This window comes from Psammomys obesus, unplaced genomic scaffold (assembly GCF_907164565.1).
Source record: "Psammomys obesus unplaced genomic scaffold, mPsaObe1.curated_primary_1811, whole genome shotgun sequence".
NCBI lineage: Eukaryota > Metazoa > Chordata > Mammalia > Rodentia > Muridae > Psammomys > Psammomys obesus.
In genome coordinates, this window is record NW_026594065.1 from 1 (window position 1) to 12,958 (window position 12,958).

At 38.2% G+C, this 12,958-nt stretch overlaps 1 non-coding gene across 1 annotated transcript; it reads left to right on the forward strand.

Moving 5' to 3' along the window:
* Positions 1-1,640: 1,640 nt before the first annotated feature.
* On the forward strand, positions 1,641-1,747 carry LOC129684611 (U6 spliceosomal RNA). The gene has a single exon (XR_008721365.1). It is a non-coding gene; the product is annotated as a U6 spliceosomal RNA (small nuclear RNA).
* Positions 1,748-12,958: the final 11,211 nt, after the last annotated feature.

Below are 12,958 nucleotides of genomic sequence, written 5' to 3' on the forward strand. Positions count from 1 at the left end.
GAGAAAATTTGCTACACAGGGTGTATTTTTGAGCTTTTTCTGTATTATTGCCACATACCTGGAAGGCAAACAGTCATGAGACAATGAATAAAAGGACCTTGTAAGGACCTAATTCAAGTTAATCAATGACCAACATAATTAGGTCTGTCATTTTTTTAAATGACTGAAAACTCTGATTGATTCTCAAAAGTATAAAATCCAATTATCTGCAATGATGATGGGGAAAAAAAAGACTGAAATGCTTATACTTTACCGAATAGAAGTAGAAAATTGGAAGAAGTTTTGCTTTCTTATTATAATATTGTCATCTATCCTTAATTGTAATAAAATATTGCTTCTACTTTTAATGATATTGTTGATAATACCACAGCCTGAGCTTAATAGGTAAGCAACTTTATCATTCCTTTAAAGCCACACTTTAATATAGTGCATTAAATATTTGAGCCAATAGTTCTGAGGCTGGAATAATGTGTCAATCCATAATGAGAATTATTTTAATTTAGCCATTGATAAGCAAATAATAGTTCAATATTCATCTTCTAAGAAGGACTATTTTAATAATGGCACAATTGTCCTTTCTCTATAGCAAAGTCAACTCCTTAGGCAAACATAGCATCCTCTCATCCCAGTCACATAAATAAGAGCACTGTGGCTTCTTTTCATCAGTGCTAAGGGAGCCACTGTGATTTGAGTCCTTTGTGAGGTTCATAGACTCATCCTCTGTTTTGTACTGGAAGGGGAATGTGGCTTACTGGTTCAATCCTTACCTATGCTTTGGGAAACTTGGTGTTACATGTCCAACACCACACAAGAACAAAATTAAATCAGTCAAAAAAAAAAAAAAAAAACACCACCTCTATGCAGTTGCCAATAGGAGAAATAACTGGAGAGTCTGGCTATACAGATATAATTCTTCATAGAGATTCAGTCGACACTGTCATCTTATAAAACAAAAACAGTATCATATGTTAATGTCATCTACTTGGATCCCATACTGTGAATTTAAATGCTCTTAGACTAGGCTTATCCTCTACTTTATGTTACTTAGCCCCATATTTAATTACATAGAAATTGAGCTATCAGGCAACTTCTGCATTATTTCCCTTTTTTTTTTCATTTAATCATCAATAGCAAAAAAAAAAAAAAAAAGAACTTTGTCTAACTTCCAATTCTGTACAGAGTTGTTACCCTTACCTTCCATGCCACATCCAAAATCTCTAACTCTTCCATCTTCATGACTGTTTGGTTATTCTGCCTGAGAGTATATTATGTTAAGTTTGATATGGACACACACACAATATCTGACCACATGTATGTATAGGATCACCCGCCATGCCATGACCATGCCATCACTATGCCATGACACCTCCAATTCCTGACCTTTGTTACGTAGCTTCATTCCTACTGAGTTTACTATTGGCTGAAACCAATGGAAGTTTCTGTTTAAATGGACTATCCTTAATTTTACTGACACAAACAGTGCTCTCTACAATTGCACTATTCTTTGCTATATCCTTCTATTTCAAGCTTGGAAAGCATTCCTAGTTAGGCTTTTATTGCTGTGATATAACATCATAACCCAGTACCTTGGAGGAAAGGGTTTCTTTGGCTTACAAGCCTCAATCATTATCAATCATGGAGTGCATGCTTCGGCAGCACATATACTATACCTGGAACGATACAGAGAAGATTAGCATAGGCCCTGCACAAGGATAACGTGCAAATTCATGAAGAGTTTGTTATTTTTGACAAACTTTCGGCAGAGCGCAGGGAGTCTTATGGAAGAGTGGGGGAATAGAAGGACCAGGAAAGGACAGGAGTGACACAAGGAGACCAGCAGAAGCAGGGGACCCAGGGGACCCTGCAGAGAATGATGCACCAATCGAGGACCATGAATGGAGAGGACATTAACTTCCTGTTCAGATGTAGCCCATAGGGAGCTCAGTCTCCATGTGGGTACCCTAGTAAGGGGAGCAGGAGCAGTCTCTGACATGGATTCTGTTGCCTGCTCTTTGATCATGTCCCCCAGATGGGAAGGCCTTGCCAGGTCACAGTGGAAGAGGATCTAGGCAGTCTTGATGAGACTTGATAGGCTGAGGTCAGATGGTGGGGGAGGAGGACTCCCCCCTTTCTGTGGACTAGGGGAGAGGATAGAGAGAGAGAGTGGGTCGTGGAGGATATGAGGGAGGTGGCTACAATAGAGATGCAAAGTGAATAAATTAAATTGAAAAATTATAATCTATCACTAAGCGGAAGAAACCAGGAGGCGGGAACTGAAGCAAAGACCATGGAAGACTACTGCTTACTGGCTTGCTCCACATGGCTTGCTCAGCCTGCATTTTCACACAAAGCAGCCTACCTGTACAGGAGAGGTGCCACCCACAGTGGGCTTAGCTCTCCCACCTCAACCATTAATTAAGAAAACGCCCTTACAGTTTTGCCTGTAGGTAAGTTTGACGGAAGAGACACTTTCTTAATTGATATTCCCTCTTCTCAGTATCCCTTGTTTGTATCACATTGACAAAACAAAACAAAAGCAAAAAGCAACAGGCACAGAATCACCAGTAAGGCTGGTAGCAGCTTTCTGACTTCAACCAACCAAAGATAGCACTTGCTGTGCCCGATCTGTATAGTTAAGGAAAGGGTGTACATAGCTCTCACTAGCTGGCATTAGTTGACACGAGTCTTACTGATTATTCTTTACTCTGGGATAGTTAGTCTACCTAGTCACTCACTGAGCCAACATCCAGTGATTTTATTTTCTCTTGTGAAACTTACTGGGGACTAACTTAGTTATAGACAACTCCAAGAAACTCAACAATACCAAAACATACCATCCTACTATGCTCCCCTGGGTGGCTTGAATAAAAATGGCCACCATGGACTCTTATATTTGAATATTTGTTTCCCAGTAGGTTGGCTGTTTACTAAAAATTAGGAGGTATAATCTTATTGGAGGAGATGTGCCAAAGAGCACTGAGGTTTCTAAAGCCCAGTATGCCTCACATTTTCTCTCACTTTTTTTTTTCAATCTCTGCCTGTGGCTTATGAATCAGATGTATGTGGGCTCTTGGCTACTCCTACCTGCCTGCCTATCTGGCAACATGTATTATCCCATATGATGGCCATGATCAGCCTCATGAAACTGTAATCAAGATCCCAATAAAACATTTCCTTTTATATTCAACCTTGGTTATGGTGCCTCTTCACAGAAATATAACAGTAACTAAGACATTCCCTTTTACCCTGTTCCTGCCCACCCATGATCAAAGTCAGATCAATTTACATTTTATGTAAATTTTTACAGATGGAATTACAGTATATTCTTCCATATCTGCCTTCATCACTTAAAATAAAGATGTCCATTGTATCACTAAAATACCCTGGTTCTGCTGCTGAATTATTCTCCAACGTATGGGTACACAATTCGCCTTTCCATTCACTTCATGCATATTTAAGTTTTTGCCAACGCTCAGCTAATGAAAATTAATATTTTATGAATATTAAAAGATGTCTTTGATATATGTTTCATGTAAAAGTTGTTTTTATTTCCTCAGATGAGGGGATAAAATTAAACCTGTTCCCAATGTTTTTTACCTCTTTCTGAACTCCCACAGACTGGTTCAACTTAGCTGTTCTGGCTTAAACTCCTCTCCAAGCTGACTGATCAAACTGGCTTCTCTTAATTTCTGACTGAATTGTTCTTCCTGGTTTCAACCTAATTCTGGATGTATGTTTTACTCTTCTGACTCCTTCCCATTCCCTGGCTTGTTCTGACTTCACCTTGTCTAGATTGTTCTCTCTGCAACCTGTCTCTGTAAAACTGTCCGAGTAAGAAACTCTTGGCAAGAAAATAAATAAATAGATAGATAGATAAGTAAATAAATAAATAATTTTAAACAATCTCTCTGCACTACTCTTAAGTAGCATCTCTTTCCTGACCTGTTCTTGTATGATTTGGGCATATCCTATCTTTGACCCATTCTGTCAAATCTTTCCCTGATTTGTCACTTTGTCTGCCCCTCAATTAGTCATCACTTGCAAACGTTGCTGCTTCCTTCTACAAATTAGTCTTACCTTCATTGTTTGGTGTATACTAAAAGCATGTCTATATTCTAGGCTGTAATCCAGTCTGGGGGTCATACTGTAATCCAGAGTTTTCTGAATTCCAGCCAGACAATATCGACCTTCATGATAAAAATCAATGCAGTTATAATTCAGATTCTCCTAGGTTTTTAAATTTGATTGTTGTGGAGGGGGCATTTATGTACAACAGTGCACACATAAATGCCAGAGGACAAGTTCATGAAACCACTTTTCTCTTTCCACCTTCATGTTGGTTCTGTGGTCACACTCAGCTCATCAGGCTTGTGCAGCAATCACTATTACCTAAGTGATCTCTCCATATCACCCATGGCTCTTTATGTAGTTTTTCTACATATCAGTTGACTATTTCCTTCTGAGATATTTATTTAATTATTTTTCTTATTTTAAAATATCAGGTCATTTTTCTTATTATTTTGAGTTGCAAGAATTTGTTCTAAATTTTGGATCCAGTAGAAATATTTGCTTCTTTTTCTTACAAAATTAGATGAATATTTGAATAATTGTGAGATATTAAAGTGAGTCTTAAAAATCAAAAGCTCCAAATATTAATGTTTTTATTTAACTATATATCATTTTTTATTTTGATCAGTAATGTAGGACTACTATACAGTGAAGAAAATAAGATAATTATCTTAAGTTTCAAAATCAAGAACCAAGGATCAAGCAGGCAGAATACTTGTGAGATTTGTTCAATCATGACACACTACAAATATTTGAAGAGTTTTGATGGCAGTGAGAATTGATGAAATATAAACTAATAGGAGCTTAAATTGTCATAACATGAACTAAATGAAATGGTGTCACTAATTTTATGTATGAGTGCTCTATCTGTGTGTACATCTCCATAACAGAAGAGGGCGTCAGATTCCAGTATAGATGGTTGTGAGCCACCATGTGGTTGCTGGGACTTGAACTTAGGGCCTCTGGAAGAGCATACAATACTCTTATCCACAGAGTCATGGATTTCCGTGTTCCTACCAACAACATGTCCGATGTTGATCTGACATGCTGGCTAAAGAAACCTGCCAATTATGATGACATCAAGGAGGTGGTAAGCAGGCATCCAAGGGCATCCCAGGCTACACTGAGGACCAGGGTGTCTCCTGCGACTTTAACAGTGACTCTTCCACCTTTAATGCTGCTGCCCTCAATGACGACTTTGCCAAGCTCATTTCCTGGTAAAACAATGAGTACAACGACAGCAACATAGCAGTGGACCTTATTCCTCCATGGCCTTCAAAGAGTAAGACGCCCTGGACCTCCCACTAAAGCAAGGGCATTAGAGCAAGAGAGAGGCCCTCTGCTCCTGAGGAGCCCCTGTCCCAACTCTGCCCCTGACACAGAGCAGCTCCCTCATAGTTTGCATTCCAGACTCCCAGAATAATGGGGAGAGAGGCCCAGGATGCCCTACTCCCTTGAATTCCATCAATAAAGCTCACTGCATCCCACACTCACAAAAATGATGGTGTCATTAAAATGCAATAATTAGAGAAAGAAGTTGAGTTCCCAAAGCTATCAAAGTAGATTAGCAAGGGATGATAAAAGCAAAGATGAAGACAGAAAATAAGAACCTTGAAAACTAGTGTCTATGTTTTCTTGTGTGCTTACTTTTCATTTTGTTTTTCAGGCCCTTTGCATGGCTGAAGCTATGCTGTGATCTAAACCAGCTAGTTCTAATCTGCATATTGGAAGTTGAGAAATTGATATGAAACTTTTTAAAGGAAATAGCTCTCACTACACATTGTTTTTTATTGTTATTGATGACTATTCATTGTACACACTAATGAGTTTCCTTATAACATTTCCATCCAAGGACTTCATATTCTTTGACTATATTCACCTAAGCTCTCCCTTTTTTCTGCTTATTTGTCTTCTTCCTTATACCAGTCAGTCATCCTGCTGTATGCTACACACACTCATATACGCACAGACAAGCAAGTTTGCATGTGTGAGTGTGAGTGTGAGAGAAAGAGTACGTGTGTGTGTGTGTGTGTGTGTGTGTGTGTGAATTTATGCATCTATAAATAAATCTGGGATCAACAAATGACAGAAAACATCTGTCTTTCATTATCTGGCTTATTTCACTTATTATGATGTGATGATCTACAACTGTTTTTTTTTTTTTCTTGCAGATGATATAATCTATTTCTCTATAGCTAAATAAAATTCTGTGGCAAAATACCTGGGCCTGCAGGGGGGAGGGGCCAAGAGAGACCAATATTCCAACTAAGGACCACGTATGGAGAGGACCTAGACCCCCTGTTCAAAGGAAGCCCATTGCCTGCTAAGTTTCCAAGTGGGTTCCTTAATAAGGGGTACAGGGGCTATCTATGACATGAACTCAGTGGCTGCTCTTTGATCACCTCCCCCTGGGAGTGCAGCCTTGCCAGGCCACAGAGGAAGATGATGCAGCCAGCCTTGATGAGACCTGATAAGGTCAGGTCAGATAGAAGGGTAGGAGGTCCTTCCCCTATCAAGGGACTAGGGAAAGGGCATAGAGGGAAAGTGGGTGGGACTAGGAAGAGACAAGGGAGGGGAGTGCAGTGGGAATACAAAGTGAATAAATTATAATAAATAAGATTAAATTTAAAAATTCTGTGGTATGTACATGATACATTTTTGCTATCTTTTTATCTGTTGATGGATAGAAAGACTCATTGCATGCCTTAGGTATTGTGAATATTTTAAAAACCATTGGTGTGCAAGAGTCTGTACAGTATATATAAGTAATGTACCCAAAAGTGGTTATAGCTGTTTCCTATGGTTCTAGTTTCTGATTCTTGAATAACTACTGTATTAAGTTCTATAATACCCAGAATAATTTACATTGCAACAGCAATGTGTAAATTTTCCCCTTTTTCCTGGCATTATCCCCAACATTTGTTGTTACTCTTTTCTTAATTAAAACCATCCGGATTAGGTGAGATAGAATCTTAATTAATTTTAACTTGTATTTCTCTGATTCCTTAAGATTGAATATCTTTGCTAATTGACAATCTGTCTTTGAGAACTCTCTACTTATTTCACTGGAGCCTACTTATTGATTTGATTTCTTTATGTTCTTTACATATTCTACATATCAATCCTTTTTGTTTTGATGTCACTACAAAAGTATGGCTGTGTAAACTAAAGTCTAAACATACTGAAAGGGTATCATGTTTTCTGAGGAATAACTATAGACATACTTAACATGTCGCCACCCATCCCTGATTTCTGACCACCCAGTGTGAGCCTTAAACATCTACTGCACATGGAAAACTTTATATATAAGATTATAACAAATATTGCATCAGATTATTAACAAATGGTGGTGACCAGTCTTTCTGTGAGAGAGTATCCAAGAAGTAGGATGCAAACAGGGTAATGTGGGTGTCACCTGAAAGTCAGCAAAATCAGGATCAGAAGACTTTTGGAGCAGGTCTCACGTGTCTTTTTTTTGGGGGGGGGAGGGGGAGGTTGTAATCTCCATCGCATACCAATCAACTCTCTTTAGCTAAACGTGTATCCTACCAGTATATGTAAGTATCATTAGTGGCAGTTTTGTGCTGTGAAACATTACTGTTGTCATTGTCTGAGAAGGAAATCTTGACACTGCTACACTTTGTGACAATGTGGGGGGCTTTTGTGTGGATGGACAGACAGATAACTTGTTCCTCATTGAAACCTGGCAACTATAGAATGGTAGGCATGCATCAAGAAGAAAGAAAAAAGACATCAAGAGAGAAACATACAAGAAATAGAAAGCCTTCCATTTTGTATTCTCGTAGAAGTTCTTTGTCAACAGCTCTCAACCACTAATCTAGACCACTAATTCTGGGACTCTTTAATACAGTTCCTCATGGTATGGTGACCTCTAACCAAAAAAAAAAAATTCATTATTGCTTTGTAACTGTAATTTTCTACTGTTACTAAATGTAGCGTAAATACCTGATATGAAGGATATCTGATATGTGCCCCCTGTGAAAAGAACGTTCCAACTCCAAAGGCATCCTGACCCTCGGGTTGAGGACCACTGCTGTAAATTAACTGAAAAGGGAAAGTCTGAGCTCAATGAAAAAACTAAATGGCTCCCTCCAGAGTAGAGTCTATCGTTTTCTAAGTGTGCCCGGAAAGGGAATCTTCTCTTTGGCAGGCATAGAGCTCACGTTGTGGAAAATAAAACCCAATCCATCCTTATAAAATTAGCTGACCTACAGCAAAATTTCAAGTTCCATCCCTGGAGAATGGCCAATATTTAATGAGGCTCCCAATTGGTAAGAAGTGGGATCCTCTAACTTGGAACAGAGACATGTGACAGGCCCCTAATAAATGAGGCTAAGTACTTTGAGTACTCAGGTTCTGAGTTTATCTCACTGAGGAAATATCTCTCTATCCTTATCAGATACACTCCCACCCCCAGTATTGACCTATCCATCCTTGCTTGAGGGATTTAAAACTGCCATGTCTGTGGAACAGTGAACTTCTCTGAAGGAGATGCCAGGCAAGAAAACACTAATGCCCCTCAGTACCCACCAGTACCTCTAGCTCTACAAGCCAACCCAGGGCTAATCAGGGTCCTCTGGATGAGAAAGAAAGTATAGTTCAAGAGGAGCTACACTGTGCTAATCCATTCAAGCTAAAGCCTGAGAAATATGTATGGAAGTGGATTTAAGGATGTGGGATGAACTCAGTGGCTGGGTCTTTGACCACCCCTCCCCCTGAGAGAGGAGCAGCTTTGCCAGGCCACAGAGGACAACATTGCAGCCAGTCCTGATAAGCTAGGGTCAGATGGAAGGGGAGGAGGACCTCCCTATCAGTGGACTTAGAGAGGCGCAGGGAGGAGATGAGGGGGGAGAGGGGATTGAGAGGGAATGAGGGAGGGTGCTACACCTGGGATACAAAGCGAATAAAATTTAATTAATGTAAAAAAATAAAAATTTAATTTAAAAATAAAAAAGGATGTGGGATAATGGTAGAAGGTACATAAAACATACGGAGCTAGGAGGAGGAAAAAGAAGGGGTAAATGAGATATGTATGTTACTATGTCAAAAAAATGAAATAAATAATTTAAAAAAACTTTACCAGGCTGAGTTTATTCATAAAGGCCTCTGAGTTGAGAGGCCTTTAATATAAAAGCTCTCACGGTTAAAAAACAGTGTCAATGTTTGATTGATTGGCTGAAGCATTTGTTAAAAGATGGGCTTCTGAAAAGGAGCTGAAGATGCCTGATATCCTTTGGCTTAGTGCTGATAAAGGGATTTGAAAGCTCAGAGAAATTTCAGTGCTGGAGCTGTGTAAAACCTAATTTTCTACAATGAGAGGGCCCAGAAGACAGGCCCTTCAGTGCTATGTGGTACGCAGGGTGAGAGGGGTACTAGGACATCTGAAGGACTTTACTGTTGACATTTCTTTGTGTCAGACCTTAGGGTTGAGGATGCTGCTGCACATTTGGATTAATTAATGTGAGGGGTTTAAGTGGGCCCTGAGGTAGCAGGGAGCAGGTGGCGACACTGAATCATCAAAGACAATGTGGGCATAGTTACCATAATGGCCAGTGCAGGCAAGCGATTCCTGACGTGTAGTGGGAAGCACAGGCAAAGTAATCTTCACCATGGCATGACTCATGTGGATCTTTTGTATTGGTTGATCAATCATGGCATTTCCAGGTGTGAACTAGATGAGAAGCCTATTAGATTGTGGTTTGGTCTGTACAAGGAGAAAAAAGATATATAACAGATGGGGGGGGGGAAGAGCTACATTGAATCCCAGCAATAGGAAATCTTGGCCCATGTGCCAATTTCCAGAATTGAGTCATTTCCCAGACCTAGAATCCCCTTAAAGAAGTCTAGGTTCTCCTGAGAAAGCATTTTGATAAAATAAAAACTGAAAAAAAAAAAAAACCTAAGAATTTTACTATTAGCATTTCTCCCACCCTTCCCAAAGAGGGACTTATGGCCTGTTTACTAAGCTAAATGTACCTTGGAGAAAAGGGAGGAGTCCAGACTTTCTGGGGCCTATTTGATAATGGCTCTGAATTGTTACTGAAAATCCAGGGAATCCCCCAAAGGATTGGGACCCTCAAACTGAAGTAGAAGCCAATGGAGTTCAGGTAATCAATGAAGTTTTCAGTGAAGCCCAGGGGTCCAGCGGGTCTCTGTACTTATCCTGTGGTCATTTCCCTATTTTGAGAATACCATAATTGGAATACCCAGTTGACAGAATTCCGTATTTGGTCCCTGACTTGTGAAGTGGGGGTTATTATGGCAGTAAAGGCCAAATAGAAGTTATTGGATTTGCCACTACCAGAGAAAATAGAAACCCCGAATAATATCCCACCCTGGAGAAATTACAGAAATTAGAGCCACCATCAATGATTTAAAATATGCAGGAACAGTAGTTATCACATCTTCCTTTACCTCTTCTATTTGAAGAAAAGTGGATGATGGAGAATGACAGTTGGCTATTGGAAACTTAACCAAATACCAACTTTGATTGGCACTCCTATGCAAGAGGTACTGTCCTTAACTGAGCAGATTAACACGTCTCTTGAAACATGCTAAACAGCTACTGTTGTATAAATGCTTTATGTCTTGATACTTGCACATAAGGACCACTGGTAGCAATTTGTTTTCAGTTGGCAAGGCCACCAGTATACAGTATACAGTTTCACCTCAAAAGTGTATTAACTTTCCAGCCCTGTGTCATAACCTAGTTTAAAGGAATCTTGATCATCTCTCTCTTCCACAAAATATCACACTGATCTACTATAGTGATAATATGCTGATTGAATCAAGTGAGCAGGAGGCAGAAATCAATTCAAATTTATTGGTCACACATATCTCCATCTGGCAATGGGAAATAAATCCAGTGAAAATTTAAGAATATCATAACTTGGTGATCTTGGAGTCCCATGGTGTGGGGCATACAGAGATAATCTTTCTAAGGTAAAGGATAAGTCATTGTACCTAGCTCCATTCGCTGTCAAGAAAGAGGGACAACACTTAGTGGGGCTAACAGAAAGCTCTTTACTACGTTCAGCTTTCTGTGCAGGTTGCTTTGGCATTTGGCTCATGTGATTCAGCAGAGCAATGCTTCAGGTGTCAGCAGGGACAAGGCCTGGAGCTTTGGCAGCCACCTAGAGGTGAATCACAGAGGAGACCTTTGGAAAGTCAGAGCAAAGCTCTGCTATCAACTACCACCATCTGCAGACTTTTTATAATTGCCCTGTGGGTTCAAACTTCAAACGGTGATCTGAAAGTTAGGCTGCAAATAATATTGGGACAGAAGGCAAGATCTGGCAAAATGTGACATTCCATAAAAAGCTTTTCTGTATAGTGTCCAAGAAGTTATAAATAAATGTCTTCCATATCAGATCATTTGTTCCCTCAATATCTCCTTAATATAGATGTGATTAGTTTCTACTTTTCCAGGTGTGTACATTGCCAAGATGCCTCATGAGTTTTGCCTGAGATCAAAGGACAGGAAGAGACAGAATCATTACATAAATTCAGTAATAACAACCTGCTAGAATGTTTCAGAGTGACAGAATGAAGAGGATGAGGAATGGAATTATATTCTGTCAACAGCTGAAATTTCATTCACTTGCTTTCTGAAAAGTTGACCTGACTAGTCTGGCCATATTCTGTATCTATTGAAGAAATCACACCATTTTTTTTTCTACATGCTTATTATGTGGTATATTTATTTATTTGTTTATTTATATTTTATAGGAATTAATATATTTGTATATTTATATTTATGTTATTTATATGTGGTTTATTTATTTATTTGCGTATAGTAAGCCATCTATGCATCTATGAAGCCAACCCAACCAAAGTGAATGAACTTTTCTACGTGCTCTTGAATTTTATTTGTAAGTATTGTGCTACAATTTTTTTTACATCTATGTTCACTGTGAGGACTAATTTTTACTCACTTATATTTTCCCTTAAGGATTTTATTTTATTTGGTGTTAGTATCAGATAGGAATGGCTTTGATAACAGAGTTTGGTAGCATTCCTTCCTTTTCTATCCACAGAAGAGTTTTAGAAGCTTTGGTGTTTTCTTTTATCTTGATTTTTTTTCTTTTATTATGAAAGTCTGGTAGAATTGAGCAGTGAATTCAGTTCTGACCCGGATGGTTTTTTTCTTTTTTAAACTCAGGAATTCTTGTTTGTTTTATAGTTACCTTTGCTTGTTATAGATATATTTACATTATTTGCCTTGTCATGGTAGATCATATGTATGTAGAAATAAATCTATTCTTTTAAATTTTCTAATTTCAGAAAACATAAGTTTTTAAGATATGTTTAATACTGTTCTGTATTTCATTGTTGTCTGTTGCACAATGTCATATTTTTTAATCCTTATCTTTATTAACTTGGTGTTTGTTCTCTTTCTTTTGAGGTTTGAGAGGGTTCATAGGACTTGCTTTCCTATTTAAAGGACCAAGTCTGTGTTTCATTAATTTATTTTTGTAAGGGCTTTTTATTCATATGTTTCCATTTCATGATTTTCTGTCTTGATTTTGATTACTTTTTCTAATTACTGATTTAGGGTTTTGTTTCTTCTTGTTTTTCCAAAGCCCTATTTTTTTATTGCTATTATTTATTTATTTTAGCTTTCTCTGAATTTTTAATTCTATATTTTTATAGTTATGAATTTCATCCTTAGTTCTATTTTATTTTATTGTATCACATAGAATTTTCAGTATTTTCATTTGGATGCAATTCTAATGATCTATTCATTATTTCGTTTCCTTTAGTTTGTATATCTTCTGTATTTTATAGCTTCTAAGTAATTTAACTTTTAGTATTTTAAAACATTCTAGGTAAATTGAAACAGATATATACATTCATTAACATTTGAAAT